This window comes from Schistocerca gregaria, chromosome 2 (genome assembly GCF_023897955.1).
Source record: "Schistocerca gregaria isolate iqSchGreg1 chromosome 2, iqSchGreg1.2, whole genome shotgun sequence".
Lineage (NCBI taxonomy): Eukaryota > Metazoa > Arthropoda > Insecta > Orthoptera > Acrididae > Schistocerca > Schistocerca gregaria.
In genome coordinates this window covers 981,194,956-981,221,161 of record NC_064921.1, presented here as the reverse complement: position 1 = coordinate 981,221,161, position 26,206 = coordinate 981,194,956, and the positions used below count along the sequence as shown (strand labels likewise).

At 41.0% G+C, this 26,206-nt stretch overlaps 1 long non-coding RNA gene across 1 annotated transcript in view; it reads right to left on the bottom strand.

The window, feature by feature from the left end:
• Nucleotides 1–26,206, bottom strand: part of LOC126336719 (uncharacterized) — a 102,951-nt gene that overhangs the window by 25,478 nt on the left and 51,267 nt on the right. Inside the window, exon 2 of the long non-coding RNA XR_007564988.1 lies at nt 14,515–14,707. This is a non-coding gene — a long non-coding RNA (uncharacterized LOC126336719). The remainder of the gene's footprint in view (nt 1–14,514; nt 14,708–26,206) is intronic.

The window sequence follows — 26,206 nt, the reverse complement described above, 5'->3', positions numbered from 1 at the left end:
ACAGAATTTGATCACCAATGAACCACAAACACTTTTAAAAATCCTCAAGGTTGTTAAGTAGTGGTTACGTATGGAGATCGCACATTCTAAACACCTGTTCAACACACAGAGCTCTTTGGGTAATAATTTTAATAATTATAAGCTGGAACTGCGTGATTTCCACAAGTGCTGCTTCTTAGCTGTTCACTTACACGCTTATTATTTCTCGTTTGTCACTGCTGATGACTAAAAGAAAATAATTGCAATTTTTAGTACACTGTTCCTATAGCAACAGGTACACACCCCATTTCTCGTACTACGTTCAGATCGTTGTAATTATCTCAGTCAGATCCCGTGTTGTTTGTATATGTGACTGCCTGAATTTCCTACAGCGATCAACTGCCGTATTGACAAGTGATGTGGCAGATAGCTCAAAATTGTACAAACATAAAACAACAAATTCAGACCAAATTGCCGGCCGGTGTGGCCGTGCGATTCTAGGCGCTTCAGTCTGGAACCGCGTGACCGCTACGGTCACAGGTTCGAATCCTGCCTCGGGCATGGATGTTTGTTATGTCCTTAGGTTAGTTATGTTTAAGTAGTTCTACGCTCTATGGGACTGATGACCTCAGAAGTTAAGTCCCATAGTGCTCAGAGCTATTTGGACAATTTTTTTCAGACCAAATTAAACACACATGACACAGTACCAATTACCAAACTGTCGCGTCAGTACTGTTTGCGCCCCCTCGCCCCCTCCCCCTCTACCCCCTGCCCCCCCCCCCCCCACCCCCCCGTTGCTCTCTGGCGACAAGGCAGGCTGATATTATCACAAGCAAACCATTGTAGAGGTGCCGAATCCCGTACTTCGACAGTTTGTCCGAAGCAACTTGCACTGGTCCTCCCAGGCTCTCGAACGAGTAAATTCCCACTTCGCCACGTACCACACATGTTCATTTGGTAGTTTTCTTACACCAAGAAGAACACGTTGTGTCACAACAGCCGTATGTGGACGGGCGTTGTTCTGCTAATAAAGCACGTCACCGTCCTGTCGAAGAAACAGCAGCAACACGGGGATGGCAATGTGTGCAATGTATCGGGCACTGGTTACTTTACCTTGCAGCAACAGCAAATGTGACCGCGAGCAGCATATGATGGACCCCACACCAAGAAGCCTGGGGCGGGACTTGCGCGTCGCGGACGAATACACTCCAAAATACGCCGCTCACCAAGTCTGAGCTGTAGAGTGTACATCCAATACCGAACCTACTGTCATCACGGAAGACAACAGAGTTCCAATCCACTCTCTAGTCGACTCTTTCACTACGCCAGAGGATGTGGTGTCATTGTTAGCCTGGCCAGAGACACACGCGATCTTACTCTTGCCGCAAGCAGACGGTTCTCAAAGGTCCTTGGTGACACTTGTGGTGTAGCATGTACCCACATTTCTTCTCTCGATGATCTTCGATCGTCCACTGCTGCTCTCTCAACGCGCCGATCTTGGCGTGCGTCTATACTACATGGACATCCAGCTCGTGGTCCACGGGTGTGAGATGTTCTGCAGGCCATTGCTAAAGTAACGACTCACGACCGACACGCTGTGCTCACCATATGCCGCAATACGTGTCCATTCAGTTTTCCACAGGCCCGTACTCCGACCCTGCTCAAATGGCTCACGTTCTTCATCAGGAGTACGTAATTACCGGAGGAGAATGGTTGTACCCTAGAATGAATGTTGCACACGCCGTTCACCTCTGAATTCAACACATTTCCCGAATTTAAAGTCGACAAGAAACAGGCCACACAAGCAACTTCAAAACGGCACCTGGTCGCCGTTGACGGTGACAAATGAATCACTAACACGACAGCCCCTAAGTGTACACGTATTACACCTTTGTGTCACAGAACAGAATCCTTGAGGGTGTTGATTTATTTTTTATTTTTTTATTTTCCGGCAGAGTCCTATCTGAAGATATAGTTCTTCTTCCGGCTATGTTAACGCGATTCTTAGTCTACACGCATTATGATAAACGGCTAAGGTTTTACAACAATAAATGGGCAATATGCCATTGCTAGAAATCGAAATATTCGAACTGTATAATTTACATGAAATACTTCGAGGTATCTAGGACGATAGTAGTGCAGTCAGGTACATACAAAGATTACGAAAAACAAGCGTCTGTATTCCGCCATATTCCGATGAAAGGAATGGCGCATCACGAAGGAAGATACTCCCTAACAACTAACGTGTTGCTACCTGTAAATTAAAAGCACCAAGCGTATAACAGCAAGGAAATTAAACGGCATCGACTTACAGTATTGAGGCGAAGAGGCAAAGTAATTACACTATTGTTTACAACGTGAAAAGCGAGAGTTTGACCTTCAAGGGGCTTAGTTCAAGAGAAATTTCCTTTCCTTTCCTCTCCCAACCCGAATCTCAACGCGCCATTGTTTTGTTTGTATGAAAACGCTCTTTGCCTGGAATTCTTCGATATGGTGACGATTATTCTTAAACAAATAAAAAATATAAAAAATAGGAAGCACTTGTTTTAGTCTGTCAGACAGCACGTATGTCATAACAGAGTAACATATGTACACAAACATGTATTGGCACTGACTGACAGTTTATGTTAATATCAGCACTTAAGATGACAGAATTCGTTGTAAGTATTTCTCCATCAAGCAGCACACGAAAGAGGAAAGAGATCAAGTCGCATCACATCATGAAAGCAGAAAGGAGCAGCTGTATAAGTATATACATTGTGGAGTACGTAGAAGTACCTTGTATGGAAACACTATGACAATTACACAGTAAAAGGTAAATTTCCTGCTCCAGTTTTCAAAATGTTTTTCTACACTCATGGTCGAAGAAAACATTTACCTTCAGAACGCACAGGTGTAACTAGTGGAATAGAAGAAATAAGATATTAGCACATTTTACCGAGTAAACAACATGCACGAAGTGCAGGAAGATCGTATGTAGCGGATGTAACTATTCCGGAGAGTCCAAGAAAAGTGATATTTAGGTATAGGAACTGATAAAATAACAGTACAGATCAAATTAAAACAAAAGACGTCCAAAATATGCTTCAACTTGAAAATTAAAAATTTATATTGTATGAAAATTATGGCACCGTAAGTTGGATCAACATAGCAGTAACAAAAGTATATCTGTGTATTTGTCTGGATGACTTTCAGTGAGTTGTAGGGTTCCATAATTGTTAATCACATACACAGCAAGATGATACTCGTTTTATAATATTATCATCTCTTCCAAGGACATGAATCAAAAGACGCAAGTAGTACTTCTCATTTGAAAACCTTTCTCCAATTGTGTATTCTCAGAATGCTGCGGATCGGTTATTATTTTCCCATCATATGTACCAAGTAATGTACGGTGTTGTGGTAGGTTTATACACTATTTAACTGCTATGTGTGACGGCAATTTTCTTTTCTGCTCTAAAAATAAACAGGACAGATACATGTGCGATGAGGGCCGTGGTTCGTTTTTACCTTCGTGAAAACTGACAGAAGTATACAGTTGCTTTCAATAGAGTGTTGGCAACATAGACCACACATTTAGATGATCAACTCTTCGTGCGCAAATAGGAAGAAGTGTGAGTATCCACGATAAAAACCAAAGGAAACCGCCTTCAAGTGTGGCTAAGTAAAAGACAGGATTGATACTAACTTCATAAGCAACAGTCGTTATACAAATAAGTACTTAAGCTTTCTCATGATGACGACGATGTTAAACGAAGAAATGTTTTCATTGAGCATGCCAAATTTCTCTGACATTATGACCACAGATCCCTCATAAACGGTGTGTTTCACAGTATCGGAACTTACTTTTCGAATTATTCTTCTGCAGCATTCTCCTAGGGCGAGAGGAATGTGGGAGAGAAAGCCTCCCTTGCCCTTGCAGAGCCTTTGCCTTCTAACATAGGAGATAAAATCCAAAGAAGAGCGGCGCGCTTCGTTACGGTTTCGTTTAGTAAGCTGTAGAACATTTTTAAGATGCTCATCCAACTCCAATGAAAGACGTAACAAGAGAGGCGTTGTGCATCATGGAGCGGTTTACTTAACAAAAAAGGCAGACCAGGCGTTTCAAGAAGAACCAGACATTATTGCCTGGAATTTTTTATATGTTGCACCTATGGCAATTTTCTTCTTCTTCTTTGAATTTTCCAAGTAGAGGCTAGTCGTTTTGTCTTTCCAATAGTCTCAGTTACTCCTGTCGAAAGCAGTTAAGCCCTTCTCATCCATTGCTCGTTCAATATGTAATTCCCATGACAAAAATTGCCTCTCCTTTTTGTTCTTCTTGGAGCCCACATTAACAGCCTCTTGGAGCATTTGTCATTGTACATTCTTTTAACATGCCCAATTCACGGAAGATTTTTATTCTCCACATAAACTGTGCCACTTCCACCTTTTTCTGTATTTCTGATGTTCCGACCTTATTTTCGTCAGTGTGAAATACACCAGATTGGACCATGATTCGGGGTCCACATTAAACTGTAGGTCCCCTGTAGCTGGCTGACTAAGTCCTATAGGTCGTAGGAAGGCAAGGGCATACCACGTCCAATAAGACCATGCCTACTGAAGCACTCAGTTATTCAAGTCAGTCTTCGGCTTATTGGAAGTTTTAGCTTTTTACCTTCCAGAAAGCTTATCATCATGCTTCCCAAGCGCCACTCACGAACGGAAGAACTGACATAGTAAGTAAATGAGAATGGTAGCAGAAACACCCTCAGCCACATCCTGTGGGACGGTTTGTGGATTGTTAGAGTATTTATTAAAGTGAAATTCGTGTATCTGCATCCACATATTTGTTGATTTTAAATCAGCATATGACACCATAAAAAGAAATAAGCTTATTGTAGCCATGAATAGGCATACCATAACATTTAATACGCCTCATAAATTTCTCCATGGGAAAAGTATGTAAAGTAGGGATACAAGGAAATTTAACACCAAATTTTGAAACTAACTGGGGACTGAGGCAAGCGGATGCACTCTCATGCATGCTTTTAACATAGACTAGAGAAGCTAATAAGGACAGCTCAAATCAACACAACAGGCATAATACACATTATAATGGCCCACCTTTTCGCCTATCCAGATAACGTGGATATTATTGAAAGAACAGAACTAGCTGCTGAAGAAACATACAGGACACTGGCAACAGCAGCAACAGAAATGGGTCTGGATGGGAACATCAATAAAAGCAAATAGATACGAGAAACACGACCAGAACAAAATTGAAAAGGCACAGAATCTGTTAGACAAGAATGATATTAGTACGAAAATAACGCGGTGTATCCACGTAGCTAATAAACGCTATTATGGTCAGGTCCCACCACTTAAGTCCAGAAATGTGTGCTGAAGGACAAAGTGTCAATTATATAAAACTTTAATACGTCCAGTATTAATACGAGAGCTATTCGGAAAGTAAGGAACGATAGGTCGCGAAATGGAAACAACAGTGAATATCAAAACTGTTTTATTAGCTACACACCCCCCCCCCCCAGCTACTTATCTACACAGCCGCCCTTCAGACTTACACATCTGTCGTAGCGTTGTATCAACTTTTCAATTCCCTCGTTATGGAAGACAGCAGCCAGTGTTTTTCGACAATTTTCTATTCTGGACTGCAGCTCGTTGTCTGTGTCAAAATATTGTCTTCATAGCCAGCAGTTCATTTGAGCAGAGATGAACCTCAGGTGAAACCAATTACGGGCTGTATTGTGGGTGATCAAACACTTCCCATCAAAAAGGCTGCAGGGGCATCTCTATTGCCCCTGCAGAGTGTGGCCGAGAATTGTCGTGTAGAACGAACCGCATGACAGTTACGTTATGTGGATTGCATAGCTCCAGGCGAAATCTTTCGCCAGGCCCTCATACTTGGCGGGAGACGCTAATTTCTAGACACTTTTAATTAAAAGATGGACATGATGTGATCGACAAGCGAACTAGACACAGTGCCCAACGCATCTGTGCAAAACTTCATCAGATTTTCACAGTATTTTCCATTTCGCTACTGATCTTTCCTTAATTTCCGAATAACTCTCGTATATAGCTCAGTAACCTGGGCACTGGGCAGTCAAGGAGTAATAGAATGTTTTGAACGAAATATGCTACTCAAGATCTATGGAGGGACAAATGAATGTGGAGCACGTCGTAGACTATATAATTTTGAAGTTTACAGATCTTGAGATCATAAAGTTAATTAAAATATGACACCTTAAGTTGGTATGCCACGCTTTTTACGTGGAATATGAAAACCCAACAAAAATAGCACTGCTTCAAAACCCAGTGGGACGTGGAAGCAGAGGAAGACCAAGACTGATATTTGGATAAGATACAAGAAGATTTAAAAATTATTGGTATCAGGGGACAGAGAAGAAAGACTCTGCACAGGGACGAATGATGTCCCAGAGCAGGCCAAGACCCATCGAGGGCTACAGAGCCAGGAAGAAGAAGAAGAAAACGAAGAAGTATCTGCTTTCCATCTCAGGAGTGGGTGTGACATCTCATTTCGGACGTCATATATATCCACCAAAATTAAAAAGAAAAGGAGAAAAATACCATAATCTTCGCTGGTCTCGAACTTCAAGTGAAATGTTGAATACATACTTGTATGTACATCAAAAATATCAGTTTTCATGAATAAATACAATTTTTTTAGTTAGTGTATCTAAAGTCAGTAGCGGAATGAAAAGTTATAGACACTATATGGATGATTCAGCTAGATGGCCATGAAAAAAACGTTCAAATGTGTGTGAAATCTTATGGGACTTAACTGCTATGGTCATCAGTCGCTAAGCTTACACACTACTTAACCTAAATTATCCTAAGGACAAACACACACACCCATGCCCGAGGGAGGACTCGAACCTCCAACGGGGGGAGCCTCACGGACTGTGAGAAGATGCATCAGACCGCGCGGCTACCACGCGCGGCTAATGGCCATGAACCTCATGAATAGATTCCCAAGAAGATAAGGGGCAAAAATAAAAGGTCATACATCGATATTTGACAGGAAATGCATTTTGAGGAAGTTGCACCAGTTTGAAGGTGGAGACAAAAGATCTTTGTCAGGGACCCTGGTATCAGCACCAGGCAGGTGGCGCGCCATCATGGCGTAAGCCAGGCGGCGGTGTGGAATCTTCTGCACGACTGTCACTATCCGAATCGCTTACAATGTGCGCAGGAAGATTTGTCTCCATGACGACGGTTTTGTCCACTGGTTGGTGGAAAAGGTCACCAAGTTGCTGTGATTTCTATCATGCATCCTGTTCACAGATGAGGCTACCTTTCTGGGTGGCTTTTTCGTCAGTGTTCACAACACCCACCTATGGTTTAAGGATAACACCATGGTTTGCTGGCAGCGAACCATCTGCGCCGGTTCAGCCGAAATGTGTGAACGGTGATTTCCAACCGCCAAGTTTGGAGTGAAGACTGTACTATAGACAGGGCACTCCCACTTATCTAATGTGTTCTCATGTATGCTGTTAATTTTTGAAAACCTACAGTGTCAAAGATCGGTTACCCTCAGCTCGAAGTCGGTGTAACTCCATCGGAATGCATTTCTGGCCACATGCCCAAGTGACCTCTTCTTCTCCTTATATTCTCAGTGATACTTCACCGCAGGTTGTGCCCGTTTAGAAAACCACCCAGTATAGACCAGCAATCACAAGCAATATTGAAAAGAAGAAAGGAAAAAACATCCATCAACAGCATACTCCTGTATCATTCTTAAAACATCCTCGTAATACGATAAATAAAAGCTGTTTTTATTTGTTTAATAAACAGTAATTATGTGATAATTCGATAAAACAAAACCGTACACGTTTCAAGTTTTATTGAAAGTAATGAAAACCTTAAATTTTTAGAAGACAGTTCTATTTTATCTGTGAGTTCCCTGAGAAATTATTCAACCGATACTTTTTATTCCACGCCCACAAGATTTTCTTCATTGTTGGTGATCTACGACAGTCAAATATTAGGTCGACAACTTTGTTTCAGTTGTTTTTTTTTCTTGAAGTTCGAGGCTTTAATGTGAAAAACTTACAAAAAGTTACTTACAAAAAAATTACGATTCAAATTCTTGATCGTCTATTTTTTTAGACAACACAGTTGTATGGAGATAAACAGAAATTGATTTACTTATAATCAAATTATTCAAAATGGCAGTCACGATCGCGGCAAAATAAATAATGCGATTGTGACTGTCATTTTGAATAATTGATTCTTGATCGTCGCTGGCTGCTATTTCGTCCTATCTTTCAAGGAGCGTACGTTGGAAGAACTGGACGTCTTCTGACAAGATCCTGGAATCGAAGCAGTTTTGCACTTTTTCATATGACTGGAAGTACTGACCATCCAGGCCGTGTGCCATTAATCGAAAAAAGTAGTAGCCAGAAGTAGCAATGTCTGGAGAATACGACGGGTGGGGGAGGACTTACCATTTCAACGTTTCCAAACATGTTCTGATGGCTTTTGCGACATAGGGTCTAGCATTCTCACGCTGCAAAATCATCTTTTCGTGTCTGTCACTGTACTGTGGCCGTTTCTCTTTCAGTGCTCGTCTCAAACACGTCAGTTGCTTCCCGTAACGAGCCCCTGAAGATGTTTCCAACGGTTTCACTAGCTTCGAAACCTATTCTCTTCCGCCGTCACGCCGGTCTTCGATGTCAAAAATCAGCCTTCTTGAAGCATTCAAATCATTTTCGGCGCGTTCTTTCACTGACAGGTGCCTCACCACAGATTTTACCCAGCATTTTTTGAGCCTCAGCGGCAGATTTCTTCATTTTAAAATTTTCTGCAAATGCGAACAACTGCACTCGTAAGTTGACATATTCAGTAGAGCATAACTTAATGATGTAATTACAGTTCTACTAATATTTTGATGGCATGATCTTTACAAATCGCTAAGCTTACTGTACGACACTTACGACCTACCAACCGCGTCACCACTGTCCCCTACTCGATCTGTATTACTAATCCACGTATGAAATGATACAGATAAAGGGCAGCTTGTAGTCAAGTTGTATGGCTTGTACGGTGACTTGGCGGTCAGCTGAGTGCGTTACGTACTAGATATCGAAATTCCATGGTGGTCAGTCGTCACTCGACCATATGATTTTATCAGGTATTTATCAGTTTTGTTTGTACTCGCTAAGAACTCCAGTTTACGCTATGATTCTGAGTACACGATAAACCGTTGATCCCCATCAAACAGACAGCACAAGTCAGATCAGTAACCATTGGAGGGCCAATGGAATCATGTCTTCTAAAGGTACTGCTGTGTTAACTGCTTCACGTCTGATGAGATGGAAATCTTTTCTTCATTTCGTTACTTAATAAAAAACAAAAAAATATAGCACAGTGGCATTGCTTCGTACAGTTTGGACAGTTAAAATGAAGAGCTTCATTGCCCACATGATAGAAACGTTTTCACAAGTTTGACTTTCATTTTTATGCAAGACAGCTCTTGGTGGTAACTTTCCGAGTACGGAAATTACATGGTAAACCAAAACTGGTATACTTTACTTTCAAATTTCCAACAATTCGAAGCGTCCTTTTTTCTGGTTGGAGTAGGTGCGGAGTTCTGTGCAGCAGACGCCTAACTCGCAGCCATTTCAAATATACATAGACGCCCCACACACTGAGCTCTTTTCGGGTGGACGGCTAAAGTCAATACATAAACGCTTTCGAGTCGCGTCGCCTGCCTTTAAAAATACATGTCTTACGGCCGCGCCGCGACGACAGCGCCAAGCGCGGCCGCACCGCGAACAACGCAACGGCTCCCGGCTCCCGGCTCTCGCGTGGCTGGCGGTGCGATGCGCCGCTCGTTTCGAAACGATCACGTCGCCACAGCTGCTGATAATTCGAGGCACTTCTGCTGCGGTTCTCACGGAAACACTAAGGCATGGATGACCTACGATTTCTCGTTAAGAAGTGTCCCACTTGCCGATAATGAGTGGCTTTTTGCATCGGCGGGAGGCACCAAATTTAAGTACAGGGTGATCAAAATGTCAGTATAAATTTGAAAACTTAATAAATCACGCAATAATGTAGATGGAGAGGTAAAAATTGACACACATTCTTGGAATGAAGTGGGGTTTTATTAGAAACAAAAAAAAGTTCACAATATGTCCGACAGATGGCGCTGGACAGCAAAACGTCAGTGACTGCGCATGACAATTGTGTATAAAATGAGCTGTAATGAGAGAGAGAATCAGATACGCCAGCAGTCGCAGCATATTGACGTTACCTGAAAAGGCGCTTCTAATAAAGCTGTATTATCAGAATGGGGAATGTGCTAGTTCAGCGTTACGATCCTGTCGGCAGAGGAAGGGGATACGAACGGTTAAAGGTCCGTTGACAAATGCAGCTGTGGCGAGAATGATTTCGAAGTTAGAAGCCACGGGTTGTTTAGACGATAGACCCCGTAGTTGCCGACCAAGCACAAGGCGTAATGCTGCTAAGACAGTTCAGGAGGAAATGGAGACTAGCGGGTTGGTCTACGCACGGGGAAGTCAGCGCTCCTGCAGTTGCACGTCGCACCGGCATTCCATACACTACTGTTTGGTCGCCACTTAATCGTGCCCTCCGATGCTATCCGTACGAAACCCGTCGGCATCATGAACTGTTACCTGGCGATTTAGTGAAGCGGAGGGCATTTGCGGTGTTGTCGTTTCAAAAGTTGGCGGAAGATGACGATTGGTTGAGTAATGTGTTGTGGACCGACGAAGCTCATTTCACGCTCCGAAGGTTCGTAAACGCCCACAACTGCAGAATTTCGGCTACCGAAAATCATAGAATTGTCGTGGAAACTTCATTGCACCGACGAGAAAGTCGCGGTATGGGTTGGATTTACCACATCTATAGTTATCGGGCCTTTTTTCTTCGAGGAAATGCGTGATGCTGGTTTTGTAACTGCTACTGTGACGGGTGTGAGGTACGCCGATATGTTACAGAAACGCATCATCCCCAGCCTGGCTGATAGAAACCTGGTCGAACGTACGATGTTTATGCAGGATGGCGCTCCACCCCATATTGACGAGTGAAAGATCCCTTGCGCGCGTCGTTTGGTGATGACCGTGTGCTCAGCAGCCTCTGCCGTCATGCTTCGCCTCCCAGGTCCACAGACCACAGTCCGTGCGATTATTAGCTTTGGGGTCACCTGAAGCCGCAAGTGTATCGTGATCGACCGACATCCCTAGGGATGCTGAAAGACAACATCCGACGCCAAAGTCTCACCATAATTTCGGACATGCTTAACAGTGCTGTCCACAACATTATTCCTCGACTACAGCTATTGTTGAGGAATGATGGTGGACATATTGAGCATTTCTTGTAAAGAACATCATCTTTACTTTGTCTTACTTTGTTATGCTAATTATTGCTATTCTGATCAGATGAAGCGCCATCTGTCGGACATTTTTTGAACTTTTGAGGTTTTTTTTTGTTCCAATAAAACCCGATGTCATTCCAAGTATGTTTGTCAATTTGTACCTCTCTATCTACATTATTTTGTGATTTATTCAGTTTTCAAATTTATACTGATTTTTTGATCGCCCGGTATTCACAGTGCTAACGTAAACACCTGTATGCTGAGGTGACAAAAGTCAAGAGATACCTGCTGATATCGTGTCGGACCTTCTTTTGCCCGAGGTAGTGCAACAACTCGACTTGGCATGGATTCGGTAAGCCGTTGGAACACCCCTGCGGAAATATGAATCTTACTGCCTCTCTAGCGGTCCATAGTTGCGAAAGTATCACCGGTGTAGGATTTTTGTGAGCGAACCGATCTCTTGATGACATCCCGTAAATGTAGGGGATTCACGTAGGTCGGTCTGAGTGGCTAAAACATTCGCTCGAATTGAGTAGAATGTTCTTCAAACAAATCGCGAACCATTGTGGCCCTGTGGTGCCTTGTCATACCTCGTTGTTTGGGAATATGAAGTCCATGAATGGCTGGAAATGGTCTACAAGAAACCTAACATTCACAGGCGGAAGTGTATTCCATGTAAACACTGCCCAAAACATTTGGAGTCACCACCAGCTTCCACAGTGCCTTGTTGGGTCCATACCCTCGTGGACTCTGCCACACTCGATCTCTTACCAACTGAAAGCGGGCCTCACGTGACCAGTCCGCAGTTTCCGGTGCTCTCGGCTCCTATTGACATGCTGACGAGCCCCGGGGAGGCGTTACAGACGATGTCGTGGTCTTAGCAAAAGATGATGATGATGATGATGATGATGATGATGATGTTTGGTTTGTGGGGCGCTCAACTGCGCGGTTATCAGCGCCCATATAATATTCCAAACCTTTGCTCAGTCCAACCTCGCCATGATGAGGACAACACAAACACTCAGTCGTCTCGAGGCAGGTGAAAATCCCTGACCCCGCGGGGAATGGAACTGGGGACCCCGTGTTCGGGAAGAGGTGTTAGCAAAGGCACTGGCGTAGGACGTCTGCTATCGTAGCCCATCATCGCCACATTTCGCCGCACTGTCCTAACGGACACGTTTGCGTACGTCCCACATTGATTTCTGCGGTTATCTCATGCAGTGTTACTTGTCTGTTAGCACTGACGAGACTACGCGAACGCTGCTGCTCTCAATCCTTAAGTGAAGACCGTTGTCCACTGCGTTGTTGGTAGTGAGGGCTAATACGTGAAATTTGGTGTTCTTGGCACATTTTTTTTTTCACTTTGAATCTCGGAGTACTGAAGTCCCTAACGCTTCCCGAAATGTCACTTCCCCAGCATCTAGACCCAACTACAATTTCTCGTTCAAGTCTGTCGATTCAAGTCGTGCTGCCGTAATCACGCTTTAAACCTTTTCACATGAATCATCTAAATACAAATGACAACTCCACCAGTGCACTACCCTTTAGTACCACGTGTACACGATACTATCGCCATCTGCATATGAGCGTATCGCTATCCCATGATCTTCGTCGCCTCAGCGCAATTAAGTTACCAAATATGAAAGTTGCTGTAAACCAGCCAACATCGTGACCATCAACAATACGTAGGTCTGTAAAATCGTAATAACCAACTGCTCTCCCAATCCGTCAGTTTTTAGCACCCATTGTTAACACTGCTCCAGTTACTGAGTATAAATATTCTTCAAATCAGCAAGCGTCTTAACAGCACGAAGAGACATCACTTTTAAGTACTGTTGACCTATCCTATCTGCTAACATGTTAGGCCGTCCGGAGTGGCCGAGCGGTTCTATTCGCCACAGTCTGGAACCACGCGACAGCTACGGTCGCAGGTTCGAATCCTGCCTCGGGCATGGATGTGTGTGATGTCCTTAGGCTGATTAGGTTTAAATAGTTCTAAGTTATAGGGGACTGATGATCCCAGACGTTACGTCCCATAGTGCTCAGAGCCATTTGAACCTTTTATTAAAAAAAAAAAAAAAAAAAAACATGCTGGCGCTGGGCGCTGTTGTCCTGAACAGGCTGATTGTTACCCATTGTTGACATTACAACTACTACTTTATATGAAGCAACAATGATGGGTTTATACAAGTACCGTGTAGTCACAGGACTTCCTAATTCCTAGTAAAATGGGGAAATATTTATTAATATCGACAGCCTAACGGTTATCAGTAGTATTCTTTTGAACTACACATTGTTGTAACTGTAAACAACGTGTTTCTCTCTTTAACATTTACCGTTAATTTACGTAGCTTCTAATGCATGAAATTCGAATGGAATGTGTTGAATCAACTACTTTCCAAAGTAAACCCGATATCAATCCATTCTTATACATAAATCACGAGAGCAATAATTTTTAAATCTAGGTTTCAACTCTTTGCACAATTCATTTTTATCTGTAAAGCCGGTAGCTGGCTTTACATAAAGGGCATTTTTGACAGCATGAAAAGACATGACTCGTCTAGTTTCATACAGCAGGAAGTAAAGCATTAAATATAAATGTATTATACCAACGAGAAGCAGTTGGGTTTTCACCAACTGATAATAGTTCATATAGTTAATTTGTTGGAATAATTTACAGGTTCTCTGTAACAAAACTTACCAGCTAATTTTCGTTCCGCAATGTATTATGCGGTAATATAACACAGTAACTCTTTCCTTCAAAAATTTTTTGATTTATCAGTGCAAAGAAATACCAGAACGCAATTTTTTCCCTATATTCTATTCTAGTTTGTGAACAACTGTGATATTCTTAAAGTAAAGACAGAAATTGTATTACAGATAACTGAAAAAGAGTACGATGCAGGTTAAAGCTGTTTCACATTGATAATTTTTGCTACCACTCATGTTTCATACCTGAACTGTATGACGTTATTAAGTACGTACCTATAAATGAAGAAAGTGTACTTAAAAAATTATGTGTAACTGCAGTACACATTCAGCCATACAGTTAACTTGAAAATGATCCAGTAAATTAGGGACTAAATTATTGATAGCTAACTCTAAATATGCCCCGAAAACTGAAAAATAAACACCACGTAGTTTAATCAAATGTTTCTTACGTTAAATGAACTTACCGCAAATATTACGAAGTCTAACAACTCACTTCCTCCTGATTAGGAACTCTGCTTAATGTAACATCATTGGCGCAACGAAGATCATTCGCTGTCCTTAAAACTGCGATACGGTTCCCTTATTGTGAATAATTCTGTGGCATTTCACTAGCGGTGCATGTTTCGCAAGACTTCGTCAACTGCACCGACTTTGTTCCTATAACGAATAGCAAGCATTTTTATGAAAGCATCAAAAAGGAAACAAGAAAACAAAAGATAAATATTTTAGTCTCAGCAGGTCGAGCTGATAACATTTTATATGCTTTGTAAAATTACTACCAGTACTGTAACGTCAAAGGAAGTTGGATGAATAATCTGATTAAAGGTGAATCATTGTATTCTGAATCATGCCTACGGACATCTAAGAAAATTTCTGCCCTCAGCTAAATTTTATATTCACTGTACATGAAGGACTGAACAAAATAAATTTCACATAAAGCAGCGATTCTTAGCGAACTAAGTGGTACTTGCTACCGCCGCTAAGTACAATTCACTGGCGACGTGGATGCTCTTTTTTTTGTACATATTTACGTTAGTGTGATCTCGAAACTATATTCTGATTTGTGTCTATGAAAAAAGTACCCTACACCTTTAGACGATGGTTCAACGTACCACATATTTTGAAGCTTTTACGAACTCCCCGATTTTGCTGCAGTCGATTACAAAAATAAAAAAATAAAAAGGACAGCTACAGGGTCGACATGAGATATTTTAGCACGTTTGTGGAATATACTTTCACCAGTTTTTAATTTTTGTGGAGACATCTAATAATTAAATACTGTGACGTATGGATAAATGTGAATGAAGCATGTGAACAATGAAAAAAAACCGCAACGATAATGTATGATCTCACAAAAATCCGAGGAAAATAGGATGGACTGTAAAACTGTAACCAATAATACTCCACTCAACTAGCAGTTAGATTATGAGGTGAGCATCGTCACAGGGGAATGCGTAAGACTTCAAATAAGCTAGGTAAACATAATTCCTTGAATCTAAAAAATAGACAAAGAAAATGGAAGCGGACATACTGAGCGGAAGGGATGGTAACTAATAAAGTAGCTGCTCATAAAAGGACGAAGAGCTATGTAGACAACTTACACTTAGCTTTTTCGGTACGGAACTTTCATTAATGTGCATTTTTTCATGCAGCGTCATACGGCGTCGGAGTGACAATGATTCATAGTTACTGATTTTGGGGGACGATCTATCCGGCGACCTACTTTATTTGTACATGCGTTTTTTTATTGCGTCCAGTATGCAAGAAAATTTACGCAAATATATCTAGTGTTTGTATTCATATAATGTTTTCCAACACAAGTAATCAGATAATAAATTTCCTAAAACTACTTTAGACCAGGGCGTTGGTATTAGCAATTTGTAGCCTATTAGACTTTCTGTAATTATTGTGCATTATTTTACATGAATCGGCATTAATTTTGCTTGCACGGATGTGGATCATTCTTTTGCTGCTTCTTCCCAAACTGAGTTTTTATGATCTCACAATAGCAATAAAAATAATGAAACACATTTATTGGTGCGACATTTGTCGACAACTTACATATTCTACTTAGTGAAGTCTTAAATAAAAGAAAAATAGATTTTTTATCCTAAATTCAGAAAGGTTTAGGTAGATCCGTCTTGAGAAAAAGAAAAAAAAAAGAAAAACAATGGTCCTCCAACACAAGCAACAGTCTCTACACAAGTGTGTGCTTAAGTTTCCTTACCGTTACACATCGCTAAACTGGGATCGATAATAGAAGCCATACGGCACTGTTTCGTTGTGATGAGGCTCTGCAACCAATTTACACGTCCTTCAAGACTCAACTTTAAGTACAAATCTCTTTGTAACGGCAGCGCCCACGAGAACCTTGTAACACCCACGTAAATGAAAACAAAATGAATATGAAGGTTGTTGTCGTCTTATCACTACAGCATCGGCAAATAGTAATTACCGTGCACACAAAGTATAAGGTTTTCTTTACACTGAAGGCGAGACACAGAGTTCAGATGCACCCAAAAGAGATAACACGTTTGGACGGAAACAGTTCTTTAAGGTAATTACTGAGCTTCAAGATTTAGTCTCCACACGAAAATAATTAAAAATCAAATGATCTGACTGTGGCAAGAAACGCCACATGAAGTCCACGCCTTCGAATGTGCCGTGCTTATGCTACCTAACACATTCACCTAAAAGTCTGATTCGAGCACTGTGATACAAGCGAAGTGCCGTTACACTGGCGTCGATCAATCCTAGAACACAAAAGACAAAATATTGTCACGATAAATTATTGTTTATGGGTTAAGAAGACAAGAAATTTAAATAAGAACCACAGATTAATATTGCCGCCTTTGGGATGGAACGATAAAATATTTACCCATGGCATTGTTTTTGTGTGGTAGCAGAGAAAATCTTAAGCCTGTACCAGTAGTTGACAGGAAAAGAAGGTGTTCTGTAAGGTGCACTGTCCGGTGATCACAAAAAAATGACTCTGAGCACTATGGGACTTTTAACTGCTGAGGTCATCAATCCCCTAGGACTTAGAACTAATTAAACCTAACTAACCTAAGGACATCACACACATCCATGCCCGAGGCAGGATTCGAACCTGCGACCGTAGCGGTAGTGCTGTTCCAGACTGTAGCGCCTAGAACCGCTCGGCCACTCCGGCCGGCTCTGGTGATCACAACATTGTAAATAAATTATGCACATCGTCCGAAATAACCCTCGCATCATTTGTTCAACAGCATACTAGAGCATATCAGCAAACTTCTGTAAGTTAAAGTTTTTGTCATTGTAGGACTTAGTGACCTGGACGTCCATAGGACTTACCGGAACCTTGCGCTGTAACATAAATTCTACTACACAACCACAAAATCCATATGATTAACATTTTTCTTAGTGGCAGTACAGACTGCAAAAAAGTCGATATAAATAACTCGAACCAAAACTTCTATACCTAGCATAAAGAATATTCACTCACAGCATCTATATAACAAGTGTTTATGTTACTTGGCTTTATAAATTTTTCATTGATTTTAATTTTTTCCCCCATTTCCATTTCCTTCAACTTCAGCTGAAATGTTGAACTTCCACATAAAATGGCGACCGAAAACATGTAAAACAGTGAGTGCAAAAAAAGGAAGGAAATCAGTTGTTGTAATAATCGTTATTGCAGTAGGACATCATAAGAAATTCATCTCCTCTAATCTTTCCGCAATGACCGTCAGACGTTCCTGAGTGCAAAGAGTACCATTTAAATCTGGGATGCACACACACTTTCAAAGTATTTCCGGTCCATATAGTCAGCAGGGAAGAATCACATTTTTGTTGTGAAAAGTCGAATTAAATTTGTACGAACATATGTTGCTTCATGCAACACGAAATAATGGTCATAAACAATTCATTCATACGCAGCTAATAACACCGTGAGCAAAGTTTCAAATTTCCCGCTACACACGAAAACATCTTTAGATGATGTATACAGAATTGCAACACTTCATCTAGCAATTCCTCATTCACCGACACTATGTGCTTAATTAATGAAGCATATCAAGCTACGTCACACAGTACTAGGACTTGTTCAGTAAGATACACACAATGTGGTGCTTCGTTACATATCCAAATCATTGGTGCAATATTTGAGACCATATTTGCAACACTCCCACTAATAATTGCTTCTCCTATCGGATCCGCGGTACTGTCTTAACTAGGTAAATACGTAAATAAAAATAGAAGGGAAATGTGCAGCTCTTTTGCAGTTGGCAAAGAAATCATTCAGATGTCACCAGTGGTTGCCACACTCACATGGCGAAAAATACTGATCAGTCACAAAGTCGGTGCAAGCTGTTAGGCAAAGGTTACATTTTTTCTGCAGTATGCTAAGGTTGCATACGTTTCTGGCTCCATGTGTTTTCTGTATGCATTGTTATAACTAAAATGCAGTTTTAACGTGACATTCAAAGTCTTAGTTCTAGATTACTCCCCAGAAATGTGTTAATACTATCGACTGTTATAGCTATTCATATTTCACAAAACGTCTTGCATCTTACGTTAGACTGCTAAAGAGACTGTGGGGCAGGAGGGGGGGGGGGGGAGGGGGGGGATGTCAGCTAGATAGCTGGACGGGGATCAGAAAACATATCGACAATGGACTTGTTGTGAGACCTACTGCAGCTTTAGACTGTAGTGATTCTGCGAAACCACATAAAATCTAACTGAGTTATTTGAACTGTTATTTGGGAACCACTTCATCCATACAATATCAAATGATGTTCGAAACATTCCCCAACTCTGACGTCATACTTAGTTTAACGATAGATAACGCACTCGCAAGACCGAAATTCTTTAGAATTTCGGAATAATAGCAAAAGATCAGTCACATGCCCCTTCATACGTATCTTGGTCTCTTAGAATGGCTAAGCCAAAATAAGCGACGAATCTTAGTGTACTCACTGCAGAAATCAAATTAGCTTACTATTGTTGAACTCGAGGGGAAGATCCGTAGTGATTACTTAGGAGAAGAAGAATTTCTTATCCGAGATCGCTGTAAAAACTTTATTTCGGTAAAACTGAGTTGCAATTTTCAAATATCCCTAAAGGTTATTACAAACATCTTGTGCCAGATAAACACCAAATCAACCCAATTCACCACATCAGTCTTGTGGCGCCCTGCTAGGCATATATGTTATGGTAACGATGTTTAGGCGAGCTGTGATGTATACAATAATTTAATTTTAACGTGCCAACGCATAGACCGTTTCATGTTTTATGTACTTGGAAATTCGATGGAAATTTTTGTATGTAACTGGCACAAGATGTGAGATCTGAAGATGTAACTTAGATTTATCGAAACCAGTTACCTACAATAAAGTTTTATAGCGATTTCGGCTAAGTAGTATTTATTCTTCTAAGAAATCAAATTATTCGCCAATCTTTTCTTGATAGGCTAATTTCATACTGAAGAAGGAAAACGAAAAATTATTAACATTATGTTTCTACTTAGCAATACGGGGAACCGTTCTTCTGCTTACAAAAATATCCCCTAGTGAACAGAGTCTTGTAACCAAAGATGATAACATTTATAAAGCATGAAAATAAACACTGTGCTGACAGGAATGTGCTGACCGTATACAAAGTCTAATGAAAGTAACCTATGACTCTAAGACCGCTAAGAAATCAAAGCACTGAAGACACAGGCCAAGGTTCGAATACAGTAAGCAAAGTCAAACGAATATACGAAAGGACTTCAAGAAATTAATTACACGTTATAATGGTAGCCAAAGTATATTTTATTGAACTCTGCATTACACTTCAAAGTGACACAGATACATCAAGTTATTTTTCAACATAGTCACCAGGTGTCTGTGAACAACAGACACACTGTTTTATCAATTTTCAAATTCCTCGCACATTGGTCACGGGGCCATTCGGGAGCCGCTGCGTGAACGTCTACATTGCTGGAAAATGTCTTCCACCTAGATCAGGGCTTCCCAAACTTTTCCTACGACAGAATACTTTGAGAGTCCTGGTACTGTACTTTGATTGAACACTTTATTTGTTTTGAAGGTTAATAAAATTTTTGAAAATTCGAAAAAGTTATTTTATTCAGTGATTACTTCTGTTTCATTACGATTATTACCTCAGGTTGTCAGCTGTATTACAAGAGACCTCAGAATCTAAACACGGTTATTCTTTTTATTACAGAGGTTTCTTCACCCAGATACCATAAAATAGACACAAATTATAAAGACGACAGTCATAGTCTCGTCTCTCGTTGTACAGTAAGAGAATAGCTGTGCGAACAGTACACAATATTTACAAATAAAACACATAAGACGTCTTATGTATTTTATCTGTAGTTATTGTGTGCTGTTCGCACAGCTATTCACTTACTGTATGATAAGATATGGTACTATGGAATGTCATCCAATTAATGTGAACAGTCGGCGAAACAGATTGACCCTGAAAAAATTTTTCCGTACAAATGATCTGAAGATGGTGATTCAATTTCGCTGAAACGAGTAATCGTTGTGTATTTTTGTGTGATTTGAGAGAACAGACTTCTTTAATAAAAGGAATAACAGTGTTTACTTCAATTTCAAATCATGAATAATAACGTAGAAATTATGATAAAATTTTAAAAAGTAATTACTATCTGCAAAATGCCGATAACATCGCCGTATTATTGATAGCTTTTTGCGAAGAAGTGATTCACTTTCCACGCAATACTAGTGTTCCGCGGAACACCGTTTGGGAAACCCTTCTCTAGATGCTGCTTCAGCTTTACGAAAAGATGGATACCGCCTGCACTATACTGCAGATCAGCATGACCCACGTTTGTGTGGGCTTAGTGAAACCGGTGGCACCGTTTTACCAAGGCTAGATGCGATATTGCATACACCGTCAGAATTTCATGGCGAATCTGTCTCCAATTTAGACATTTTGCTGCAAGAGTTATATTGTCCCGAATACCTCAATTTTTGAGAGCGGTTCAAGCTACCATGCCTTTTCACTAGCGCACTATGATGTACCGTTATCTGTACCGCAGCAGCCAGCCGCGGTGGCCGAGCGGTTCTATGCGCTTCAATCGCAGGTTCGAATCATGTCTCGGGTATGGACGTGTGTGATGTCCTTAGGTTAGTTAGGTTTAAGTAGTTCTAAGTTCTAGGGGACTGATGACCTCAGATGTTAAGTCCCATAGTGCTCAGAACCATTTGAACCATTTTTTGTACCGCAGCAGAACTATATATGTCAGAAACTCTGAACATGTACTCTTTTGTGACAATACACTATTCTTGTTGCACCTTGATGTATACTGAGAATATAACAGATCGTATTAGACTTCCTTGGGGCTGCCCCTATATTACTTTCCATTGTGTGGAACAATCGCCCTCCAGTATAACGTGCCGGCAGTGCCTTCTATTAGGCAAATATTCTTCCAATTAAGTCACAAAAGTTTCGTCTAAAAACGATTAGCCACAATTGGGATGATTTCAGAATGCACCAAACTTATTTCGCAAGCAGCACAAGAAGCTATTGAGCAATTTAGGCATTCCGGAGCAAAGCCATACGACTTTCTTGTGCTCAATCAAGGTTACACTACAGATACAGTGACAGAAAAAAGTCACAACACCAAAAAATAATTACTGTAGAAAATGAATTACGTTCGTCTATGTAATATAATTAAGTGATTATAAGATCACAGATGAATGAAAGAGCGAGATAAGATACTGCGAATAGGAAATGCTTGTATAGCGCACAGAATGCTGAATGCAAGCATGCAAACATGCATTGTGCTGTACCAGTAGCGGATATCAGTTGGTGGGGTGGACTTCCAAGCCTGTTGCACTTGGTCGGTCAATACAGGGACGGTTAACGCTGTTTGTGGATGACGCTGGAGTTGTCGTCCAATGATGTCCCGCATATGCTCGATTGGAGATAGAGCAGGCCAAGGCAAAATGTCGAAACTCTGCAGAACATGTTAGTTTACAACAGCGGCCTGTGGGCAATCGTTATCCTGTTAGAAAACACTCCCTGGAAAGCTGTTCACGAATGGTAGCACAATGCACGGAACGACCAGCTGACATACAAATTTCCAGTCAGGATGCGTGGCATAAGCACGCGAGAGCTCCTGCTGCCATGCGAAATCGAACCTCAGACTCCAGGCTTAGGTGCAGTGTGTCTAGCATGCAGACATGGCCATCACTGGCCCCGAAGCAAAACCAGCTTTTATCAGGAAACACAACAGACCTCCAACCTGCCCTCCAACGACCTCTCGCTTGAAAACCACCGAAGTCGCAAATGTTGGTGGTTTGAGATCATTGGAATGCACGCTACAGAGCATCTGGTTGGGAAATGTCCTTGAAGTGGCCGATTTACAACGGTTCATTGTGTCGCTGTGGTGGCAACTCTTGCTCAAATTGCTGCTGCAGATGCAGTGTGCGACAGGGCCATGCGCAGAACACAGTGGTCTTTTCTCTCGTCGGTGCCGTGTGGCCGTTCGGAGCGCGATCTTCTTGCGACTGTGCGTTCTTGTGACCACCACTGCCAGCAGTCATGTACAGTGTCCACATTCGTTCCCAGTCTTTCTGCAGTGTTGAAGAAGAAACTTCCAGCTTTCCGTAGCACTATTACACGACCGATTTCAGACTCAGTGGGATGTTAATAATGGCATTTTTGAAGCGTTAAAGGCATTGTTGACTTACGTCAACTCACCACGTGCAATCTTTCCGATGTAACTAACGCTCGCGGCCGTTACAGTGTGTATTTACATAAAGCTTGATTTCCATCCTCATAGTGCCGCTACTACTCTTACGCGACATATATATTATAACATATATATTATATATATTATATATATTATATTATATATTATATATTATATTATAACTTATATATTAACAGAAACCATCTTTCAGACTGTTATGTAACGGACTACTGAAACTATCGATATCAGCGGCTGGCGAGCTATGCGGTGCCGTGAATCGACATGGAAGAACAATTGTATTAATCTAAAATTACAGTGAACGTTAACATAAACTGAAATATTATCATTTTATTATAAAAACGAATAATCTGCAGGACAATCGTATTATGTACTGCTGCAGAACTATTTGAGAACTCTGTTCAATTTTCGTACCGTTTTCATAAGTGTATATATATTTATTTATTTATGCATTTATTTTGCCTGGCAAGATTAGGGCCTGAAGGCCCTCTCTCACACCAAACCAGGCATACTCAAATTGAACGAATTTCAGTTTGTACAGGACATTAAGGACATATAACGTGTTATACAGTATTAACGTTAAAGAAGAAAAATAGAGATTATAACAGTAGTACAATGATAATTATAACAATCAAGAATAATAATAATAATAATAGTAATGATTATGTATATGAAAGTAAACATATTTTTCTTTTATGAATGTCAGTCCTATTGATGGTTGGGAATTTTCTCGTTATGTTCTTGCAGCTTGTGAGTTATTCTCATCAAGAAGAGACATACGACGATGGAATGGAGAGAAAGAGATATAGAAGAGGTAGCTAGGTTAGAGGAAGAGAAGTAGAATGGTAAAATTCGAAGCTATGATGGAGAGGAGAAAGAAAGAGATGAGAGGGATACAACAATGGTGGCTATACCGTCCCTAATATGTAAGTTTTGAGTTCCCTCTTGAATGTTGAGTGGTTCTGGATAAGACGCAGATCACAGATTTTGTGTTATGTAAAGGTACAGCCAAGATGTTAGACATATCCGATCTGGTATTGCGGTTGTGGAATGATGATAGGTCTTTAATGTGAGAAGATAAGTATTGGGGGGCACCAGTGGCTAAGAAATCGATGAAGTAAGCACATCGTGTGATGTATAAGATATCTATGCTGAATTCATGTTGGCAAACCTGTGTACTTTGTAAGGTCTTTGATTGTTAATGCAGAATCAGTTTTGCCGGGCGAGGCTAAGGGACAGTCGCGTTTTCGCGAATCTAAGAGACAGTGATTCTTGAGCAGTCGTGAGAAACGGACTTATGTTGGAAAAGCTCATGTTGGTGAAATACTGAATGTTATGAAGATGATATTACAAAACATATAATATGGAAAGCTTTAAACAATATCGGTTCTTACGAAACATATTACAAACCTAAGGACCCATTGTATTAACAGTTACAGCAAATCCAGAAGTTACCCTTAGACAATGAGCAAGCAACAACGAGTATTCAAGGTTAGGTAATTAAATTATTTAGTGTTCGTACTGTGAAGTTACCTTCTCTTGTCAAATATTTAAGTCTCTTATGCTCTGTTAACCCTAGGACGCCTAAGGGGGGGGGGGGGGGGGGGAGTTAGTTGAAACCACAATTTTTTATGTCCCCTGCTTTTTCCCAAGTAACTTTCATACTACATATTCACTTTGAGTTATTGTCTGTTGGCTATTTTATGAGACGTTAATGTCAATATATTTTATAGAAAATTCCTGCTTTGAAAGAAAAAATAAATAAACTTATTATGGGTCCAACAACCCCCCCCCCCCTTAGGCTTCCATGCTATAGGAAATTTCCCTTAGTAGGATATCGTATTTCTCATCTCTACAACAATGCAAGTTAGTTTCTTGTTGGTTGGTATTCTTGGTATTAACAACAATCGGTTTACTTTCAGAGGAAGTGATTGTTGATGTCAGTCAGCAGTTATTTATCTTGTAAACTTGCAGTGAGTTAGTGCAGTTCCCAACACGTAGGCCTCCAGTAACTTTGGTGTCCTACACAGCAGAAACGAAACCAAGTAAAAACTTACTGATGTTGTCAACTATGCACCAAGATAAACGCACTGTTCGAAGAGAGAAGAATACATCCGAGATAAATCCATATTATAATCCCACTAAAGGTGGTATTGATACCATTGATCAAATTGCGCGTATGTACACCTGCAAGAGGGGAATAAAGAGATTGTCTCTGTCTGTATTTTACTCTCTCAACGACGTTTGTGCTATCAATGCAACCACCATATTCATCCAGCAACATCCAAGATGGAATGAAAATAAACACAACAAACGGAAACGTTATCTTCTGCAAGCTGGAATGGAACTAGTGAAATCGCAGGTAGAAGAAAGAAGTGCCGGTGCAAGAGGGTTATCTAACCAAATTGTTCAATCAATGGAGACTATTCTACAAAAGAAAATCAAAGAAGCACGTTAGCCTCCTGCAGGGAAAGGTCGCTGCCATATTTGTGTAAGAAAAGCTAAAACAAAGAAGCAGAAATACAACAATCTAAGTAAACCAAAACAGTATAGTGGACAGTGTCATAAGCATGTGTGTAACACACATTGAGAAAAAATTGTGAAATCTGTCTCTTGCCCTGAAGTTGAGGGCTCATAGTAGTCTATTGTATATGAACACATCTATATTTTGTATTGTAATATGTCAATTTTTTTATTCACTCAATCCAATATTTATAACAATTAACAACATTTATAAACCGATGTCTTAGTTAAAATACATAAACCATTTTGAAAGTTGTATTTTTTTGTCAGTAAACTTTTATAGTACCTGTGGGCTCGCCAACCTCCCCCCCCCCCCCCCTCTTCCTTAGGCATCGAAGTAAGAAAAAAAAGGCTTCGGTGTCCTAGGGTTACAGAGTGAACAAGCTGACGGGGACTTGTGGTCCACTATTGAAACCAGGAAGACCACACAAGTTTTTAAGCACGTGTCACAATTTGATATAAAATAATTGATGATATTTAATATTTGTTGCGCGTACGAGAGAGGGAACATTACAAGATGTAGAAACATCCCTGCCAACTTTCGTTAATGTCCCACAACTGCTTCTTGGTGTTGCGGTTCTTTTCGTCATTTAATGTACGGCCTCCGCTACCACGTCCGTAATGGTAGAACTCGACGACAGTTAGCTGCGGACGTGTGGTAGCAGTACACTTCCTGTTCCCCTGTTCGGTCGCATCCTTCCGGAGGCACAAGACGAGACGCCTCCGTCAGCCGTTTCCTCCCGCAAGGTCGCCGAGGGGTGGAAGAGGGCGGCAACCTTTTGTACTGAGTCTTAATGCCAGAGACACCTGAGCCTCTGGCACTAATACCTGGTACCTAGCGGGGCCCGGAATTAACTGCTGACGGCTTTTTATGAGGCTTACGGCTCAATTAGATTTTCGACAAT